Below are 8,458 nucleotides of genomic sequence, written 5' to 3' on the forward strand. Positions count from 1 at the left end.
GTCTTTTGAATTGTTAATGTAATTCTTTAGTATTACCAATTTTGTTTTTTTCATGTCCCAGGTTTTTTTTTTTTTTAAAGATTTATTTATTTATGTATATAGAACTGGGCTACAGGCCAGAGGAGGGGGTGGTGGTGAGAGGATTCTCCATAGACAGAGTGGAGAGTGGAGCACAGAACAGGCAGATCTACTGAAATACACTGCTGAGGGGAGTAGTGGGTGGGTCAGGAAAGGTCTGCCATGCCATGTGGGTCAGCTCCTTGGCAGGGGATTGAACTCATGTTGCAGTGGCTGCGATAGCTTCATAGTGCTGTGCTTTAACCTGTTGCACCACCAGGAAGAGCCCTCATCTTCCAGTTTTTTGGCTGTATTAATAGTACGTCAGTATCTCAGATTCCAAACTCTTGTTTTTCCTTATCCTACCAGTTTCTACATCAGCCCACTTTCCTCTCTAAATCCTATCCCATCTCAACCATGCTTTGTAGCTTCAGGAAGAATCTCATGTTGGGCCCATGAAGCTTACCGTTGTCACCTCTTCCCATTTCTTCGATCTCATTTTCTTTCCTTTCTTGCAACTCTCTTAAATAGAATCAAAAGTGCTCCCCACCAGCTGTGGCAAGGAGGCTGAGTGGATTCAGAAATGACTTAAAGAGCAGGTTGTCTAGTGTGGGAGGTAGCTAGATTCATAAATAATTAAAATAAGGTCTGTGATATCATAAGTGAGATGAACCTGAGGGACTAAAACTAGAGTAGTGTGAGCAGAAGGGGGTAAGGAGCACTGCAGGGAAGCTTTGCCCTTTAGTAGATAGTTATGACAAAACTGAGTTTCATGACCTTGCTTCCTCCTTTGTATTGCTGGACTGTGTCCAGTCTGATTCACTTTGGCTAGAATTATCATTGGCTTGCTTCTATTTTACCAGAAAGTTCCTGAGCTGACTTTTTGGGCATATCTGTCTACCATTTTCTAAATCTTGCCAGACTCTTGATGCCGTATGTCCCATTTCTAGGTTTCACATGTGGGTCGTTTTCTTTTTCTTGCCTTCCCACAGTCTTTGCACAGAATGTAGCTGGGAAAATTTAGTTCTGTTTTGGGGGATGCTGTGTGCATTTTCACTGGGTATCTGGGAGAAGGTTAGAAATTAGGAAGTAAGTGATAGAATAGGAAGAGGCATTGTCAAGTTGGACACCTTGCTTTACCCCGTAAAGTCTATATGTCTCCCAAATGGACCCAGTTCTGGTGTAGTTGTTTTTATAGAGTCACTAACCTCATTGGTTAAGACAGAAAAGAACCACCAACAGTGGTAATAACTGACTGCTTTCTGACTTGTTTTTCCTTGGGCACTTTCACAGGAGACAGAGACAAGAAAAAAGGGAGGCTGGTTATTAGGGTGATGTTTGTTGTTTAAATATCTTGCCTCTAGTGAGCATGAGCACTTTAGCCTCCTTCTGCTATAAGTGTTGTATCATCTAGTTCTTAGAAATATATCTTCTGACACATTCCTCACTCATTACTATTTCTAAAATATGTAGGGAAACCTGAGCTGGGGCTTGCTATCTACACACAGGCACTTCTTTCTAGATTTAGTTGAACATGTTTAGAGCAGGTCAGTTATGCCTCTACAGATTCACTGTGACCCATTTTGGTGTTTTGTGCTTTTGTCAGTTAGATAGTAGATTGTGACTATAAATCTCAAATATTTCAAATTTTTCTGAAGCCAGAGAAAGTTACCAAATATTGGCTTCTAAAGTGAACTGTAAAGTGGGAGCAGTTGGTACACAGAGATGCTTATTGAATGAGTAATATTTTAGTAATGTGTACAGATATTCCTCAGGAACAGGGGTAAAAGTTATAGAACAAATGTCAGTAGCATTTAGCATATAATATTGTGCTCACTTCTCAAGGAAAATACACTTTATTTCAACTTATATTTATGTTAGTTAATGCTTTTTGCCAAGTATCTGTGTGTGTAAGCCCTTGACATAAACTAGATCAGTAGTGCTGTCATTACCATATTTCACATTCCTGAAATAAAGACAAAAGCCAATGGTAGAACTGGGATTGAACCTATATCCTAGTTCAGTACTGTTTCTTGTGCATATTGCTCAGATAAAAAGTTTGCATGAGGCCCTCCCTGGTGGCGCAGCGGGTTAAAGCACAGCACTGAGAATCTAAAGCCGCTTCCGCATGAGTTCGATTCCCGCCTGCCCCGGAGGTGACCACATGGCGTGGCAGACCTCTCCTGACCCGCCCGCTGCTCCCCTCAGCAGTGTACTTCGTCGATCTGCCTGTTCTGCTCCCCACTCTGTCTCTGGTGAATCCTCTCACCCTCCGCATCTCTGGCCTGTACCCCAGTTCTGTATGAATAAATAAATAAATCTTTAAAAAAAAAAAAAAGTTTGCATGAATCTATGAAAACAAGAGAAAAATAAAGCAATGAGTGAGTTCTTTTATTCACACAACTTTTATTCAGTTTAAGGGGATGTCTTTTATTCTGAGATTCTTTTTAACAAATACTAAGATTTAACTATGTATGAGGAGCACAGAGATTGTATATATAATATTAAACAAGACAGGCACGAAGTGTATGTTCTGATGAAGACAGATAACAAATAAATAAACAACAGAATAACAAAAAGTTAAGTTCTGGTAGTACTCTGAATGCAATAGAGAAAGGCTGTTAGTGGTGATACATTCATGTGTGATGTGAAGATGGGTATCAAAGTGTAGTGTACATGTTTTAAGTGGCATTTTTGTGAGGATTCCAAGTAATCAAAAAAACCTCTGATGTAGTGTTTGAAGGATACATTCAGATTAGTATACTTTGTTCTTTTTCTTCATAATTACACCTTAAGTCCAAAATTGGCTTAAGAAAGTACTGAGTTGAAGCTAAACAAATTGTTGCTTCAGGACCCACTGATGATTACTATGCCTCTTTCATGATAATGAAACAAACTTATTTCTGGCCATATCTGTCATTTTGCCATGTTCACTCATCTTTATAAAATTATGAAGGCAGAATACTAAACACTGGTACCATTTTTTAAAAATTAGCAATAGAATTCTTTCCTCAAAGAAAATTATAGGTTTCCAACATGTAAAACAGCTGTGGCTCTAAGCCATAGTCTTATTTCTTGTTCTACATACCATAATGGCCCCTAAGGGATATCTAAAGAATCACTGAAACTTTGAAAAGTATAGGGTGACCACCACAATAAAAATTTCAAATTGTAAGCCCTGCTGTAAAGAGAGCTGTACTTATGAAACTGTCATAGCTACTATACCACAGCTGCAAATTCTGTGAAAGTCCATGTTAAGTGAAAAAATAATTATTGTATATAATTTTACCTAAAGTTACATTTTCAGGTAGCATTTACCATATAAAACAAAGGCAAACTTTAACTAGTGGTTTCTTCAGAACATCCTTCCTTCCCATCCCAGTTTTATTGAGCTATAATTGGCATACAGTATTATATATGTTTAAGGATATACAGCATAATGATTTTATATACATTGTGAGATATATTTGGGTTAAAATCTTTTCATCTATTAATTCAAAATTAAGTTTCATATTAATCAACATTTTTCCTAATGTTTAGTTATAAATAAGTCCATGTTTTGTTTTATTTATCATTATAAAGTAGTTAATTTGCTAGCTTTTTTTCCTTTTTTTTTATCTTCTAGTTTGCCAGGGTTTGGATACCTGATCCAGAGGAAGTTTGGAAATCAGCAGAACTGCTCAAAGATTATAAGCCAGGAGATAAAGTCCTCCTGCTTCACCTTGAGGAAGGGAAGGTAAGAATTTTAAAAATGGATCTGTCATATAAATCAGCAATTCCACTTTTAGGTATCTACTCAAAGAACACACTAACGTTTTCAAAAGGAAGCTTATATCTCTGTGCTTATTGTAGCACTGCTTATAATAGCTAAGTTAAGGTAACAACCTGAGTACTCAACAACAGATGAATGGATCAAGATGTGTGTTTTTTGATCTACTCAGAGATCAAAAAAGATAAACTCATGCTATTTGTGGAAACGTAGATGGGGCTGGATGAATTATGCTCAGTGAAATAAGCCAGAAGGAGGAAGATAAGTTTGGGACTTGCTTAGGGTTTTGTAGGTACTGAGCAATAAAGTTGGGATATAAGTTCAGGAATTTTGTCTTTTGGTCAATGCTTATAATCACTCTGTCACAAAGACAGAGAGGGTTTAAGATTCCAACAGAGGGAAATGTTACAGTGAATAGATTTGTCAGGGAAGGCTTTGAGGAAGAGGAGGGTTTTTGATTGAATCTTAAAAGTAGATAGAATGGATTGCAAAAGAGAGAGGAGTTGGGGCCCTCCCTGGTGGCGCAGCAGGTTAAAGCGCAGCACTGAGAATCTAAAGCTGCTTCCGCATGAGTTCGATTCCAGCCTGCCCCGGAGGTGACCATATGGTGTGGCGACCTCTCCTGACCCGCCCGCTGCTCCCCTCAGCAGTGTACTTCATCAGTCTGCCTGTTCTGCTCCCCACTCTGTCTCTGGTGAAGCCTCTCACTGCCCCTGAGCCTCTGGCCTGTACTCCAGTTCTGTATGCACAAATAAATAAATCTTAAAAAAAAAAAAAAAAAAGAGAGAGAGAGAGAGAGAGAGAGAGGAGTTGACTCAGGCCTTTCTGATGGTACAGGGGTTAAGTCTCAGAGTTATCAAGTTATTGCCAGCCATTGCAGAATGAGTTCAATCCCCAGCCAGGGAGCTGACCCACATGGTGCAACAGACCTCTTTCTCACCTCCTACTCCCCTCAGCAGTACATTTCCATAAATCTGCCTCTTCTGTTCCCTATTGTGTCTCTGGTGAATCCTCTTATCCCCCACACCTCTGGCCTTGAACCCAATTCTTATAAATGCATAAATTAAAAAATATATAAAAAAAGAAGAGAGGGGTAGACTCTGTGAGGATTAGAATATATTTTGGAGATAGTGAATATGACAAGTTGACTGTGTCAAGATACAGAGGGTATGATCCTGTACCTCTCAGTTCATCAAGGCTGGCAAATAATAATGAAGAAATAGTTTTTGACACTTAATAGTAATAGTTTTTGATGTTTAATAGGACCATGTATACCTCTGTATACATGAAGAGATCCAGCATGGCTGAATAACTCATCTGTGTGACTTCAGACGCTGTCTTAAATAAGGGACTGTGGAAGGATGAGAAAGCGAAGGTCAGTTAGGGAGGTACAGGGACAGGCACAGTAGACAAAGGTATGCAGGTTAAGCAACCTCCACTTCAGCTTCAGAGCCCTTCTCAAGAAGTCAGATTCAAAAGACCTACTTTGTGGTGGCAGATTTTTATTCTCCTACAATTGGAGCTGAGATTTAGCAATGTGTGTAGAGTTTAAAAAGGTATTTTGAGGTATCATCTTAAGTGTCAGATAGTATAATCATCTTAAGAAGTGTCAGATAGTATAATCTCTGACATCCGTGTCAGGTAAGAGAGGGCTACATACTCATAAATAGTGTGACCCATGATATAATAAAAATATAAACAACAACAACAAAAAATAGAACAGAAGAGGTAGTAGTCAGCGAGCCTGGTGAAGATAATGGGTCAGGGAGGCACTGTCTCAGGATGTGTAAACAAGGGGGAATGCATCTCAGCAATCTAGAAAAGTATGTGCAAAGGAAGTCATGATAGTAATATACAGTGAGGAAACTACATGAGTTCCATGTTGTTGGTATGTGAAGTGAGAGTACAGGACTGGTAAGAGGATGGAGGCGGAGCCATATCCAGATCCTCACACGCCAAGTCACTGAGGACTAAAATGCTTACAGTTGATATGCTGTGGAGAGTGATGGTAGCATTTTCAACAGAGGAAGGGTGGTAGTTTGTGACCTAGGACCTATTGGCGGCAGTTTGAAGGATACATTTCAGGAGTACAAAGCAGGCAAGGAGACTAATTGGAAACAAGACAGGGAAGAATTAGGCCAGCCAGCTTTGGCTGTCAAATGTAGGGATTGATTTATTCAGCATTTATTGATTATCTACTCCCTGGCAGGCACTGTATTAAGCACTTTGAGTTATATTTTCTTATGTTTGTAGGTGGGTTTGTAGGTAGTTTTATAACTATTTCCCAAATAAGAAAGTTAAGTATCAGAGACATTAAGTAGTTTTGCCCAAGACCACACAAAAATAGCTTTTGCATATTACAGGATGAGTCTACTTTGGGTAAGGGTATTATGACCTAGTAACAGGCAGGAGAAGTCAAGGAGCAGATGGTAAAATTTTCTCCCATTTAGCATAGTTCATTCCAATCTGATTTGAATTTTTGAGCTCTGTATATAACTTTTCAGTCTTAACAAAAACAGCTTGCTCCTCTCTACAATTAAATTGCATTTCCCCCTTTTCATTTGTATGTTATTTGGCTTTAATACACAGTGGAGCCACAATTTACATGTTTGACTTCTAAAGCCATATTCCCTTGACTTTTTTTTTTTTAAAGATTTATTTATTTGTGTATACAGAACTGGGGTACAGGCCAAAGGCTCAGGGGCGGTGAGAGTCTTCACCAGAGACAGAGCGGGGAGCAGAACAGGCAGATTGATGAAGTACACTGCTGAGGGGAGCAGCGGGCGGGTCAGGAGAGGTCTGCCACGCCATGTGGTCACCTCCGGGGCAGGTGGGAATCGAACTCATGTGGAAGTGGCTTTAGCTTCTTAGTGCTGTGCTTTAACCCACTGCACCACCAGGGAGGGCCTCCCTTGACTTTTAAAGTGAGTTGTACTTCTTCACTTCTGGGGCCTTCATTTGAAGGCACTTCATTTGAAATTAAATGCAAACTGTAGACTGTCTTGCCAAAAAACAGCACACAGATGTCCACATACACACAATGTATTATACAAATTGCAGGGTGGGATTTTTGGGTGTCTTGGGTTCTGGGGTTCCCAAGTCCATACCAAATGTCAGGTATTGCTTTATTTAATTTTTATCACACTCCCTGTGAACTTTCTCTGTTAAGCCTTTTTAAATAACTGAGGGATTTAGACTAACTCTCAGACCCACAACCACACAGGAAGCACATACTACTATCAGGATTTGGACACAAATCTATCATTCTCTAGAAGTGCTTGACCACCTTGGTACTGCTTGTCACATATCACAAAAAGAGAAAAAAAAAGGAAAGCTAATTTAACTAATGATTAAAAACCTCTGATCTAGTAAGTAGGCTAAAAAAAGTTTAGGCTTTGACTTCTCAGACTGTATCAACAGAAGTTATTAATACAATTTAATATATCTGGTGAAAAAGAAGACTTTTTCAATTTTGTCATTTCCACCAGTTTTTATGGTATTGAAATGTACCAGAAAAAGAATGCATTTAAAAACTGGAAGCGAAATGAGAAATAGGAAATCACCTTAAGCAAAATGCATAGGCATACTTCAAGTTTATTGCTATGATTAATCCAGATGCTTTTATCTTGTGATTTTTTAGGATTTGGAATATCGTCTAGATCCAAAGACCAAGGAACTGCCTCACTTACGAAACCCTGACATACTTGTGGGTGAAAATGACCTCACAGCCCTCAGCTATCTTCATGAGCCTGCTGTGCTTCATAATCTCAGAGTTCGCTTTATTGATTCCAAACTTATTTATACATATTGTGGTAAGTGTACCTTGCTGTGAAAGTGGACTGTGAACTCTTTTCTCTGTGGAAATACTGAATAGGGGGAAAAAAGTTGTGTATATTTTCTCTTGGATACAAAAGTCCAAGAGTTATCCTACAGATTCTTCAGTGTAGTTAACTAATTTGTGTTTTCTATTGACTATTTTCTATTGTAAACTTGCATAAATTTGCTCAAAATAAAAGCAACTGGATTCATCTTTTGGATTCTACCCCCATCCCCCAGGACCCACATGCTAAATTCAATGCCAGTTTGCCATTTATTTTATTTTTACAAACACTACTACATGAAGAGGAGATGTTTAGCAACCTTTCTTTTGGGCAGATTCAAGAAGTTTAGTGTTTTCTTTTTCTTAATTACTTAAAAACACAGGACTGACTTGTAATTATTCTTTCTAGATCTGCTTGACTGGGCCTCTGCTCTTTGCTGTTATCTGTTAGAAGATAATAGCAAGCTGAGGATTCTTGTTCTCTTGCTGAGAAATGAAACATACATATGTGGGTGCATTTGGGTTCCTTTCCCCCTTTTTTCTCTCTTTGCCTGATTTCGTGTTACCCTTTATTTTCTCCATATTATCTGTCTTCTTTTCCCCTACTGAATTCTTCTCTTTCTTTCACTAATCACTCCCCCTTTTGAGATGCACGTCTGGTATTTCATTCATCATTCTAAGTTCATTTGTTCAGTGTTCCGGGCTGTACCCAACTTAGTGCTTATCTATCTTTATTACTCTCAATGGTTTGGACAGGAACAACTATCGTATTAAAATAATTTGTATCTTTTCTTTTTTAAAGATTTACTTAT

General features: G+C 38.7%; 1 protein-coding gene across 2 annotated transcripts in view; it reads left to right on the forward strand.

The window, feature by feature from the left end:
- The first annotated feature begins 3,686 nt into the window (after positions 1–3,686).
- MYO5A (myosin VA (heavy chain 12, myoxin)) overlaps positions 3,687–8,458 on the forward strand; it is a 104,220-nt gene continuing 99,448 nt past the window's right edge. For both annotated transcript variants that reach the window (XM_004687778.2, XM_004687779.2), the window contains exons 1-2: positions 3,687–3,793; positions 7,467–7,638. The gene's annotated coding sequence lies outside the window, so the exon portion shown is untranslated. The remainder of the gene's footprint in view (positions 3,794–7,466; positions 7,639–8,458) is intronic.

This window comes from Condylura cristata, unplaced genomic scaffold, assembly GCF_000260355.1.
Source record: "Condylura cristata isolate star-nosed mole 26May11 unplaced genomic scaffold, ConCri1.0 scaffold00023, whole genome shotgun sequence".
In the NCBI taxonomy this organism is placed as follows: Eukaryota; Metazoa; Chordata; class Mammalia; order Eulipotyphla; family Talpidae; genus Condylura; species Condylura cristata.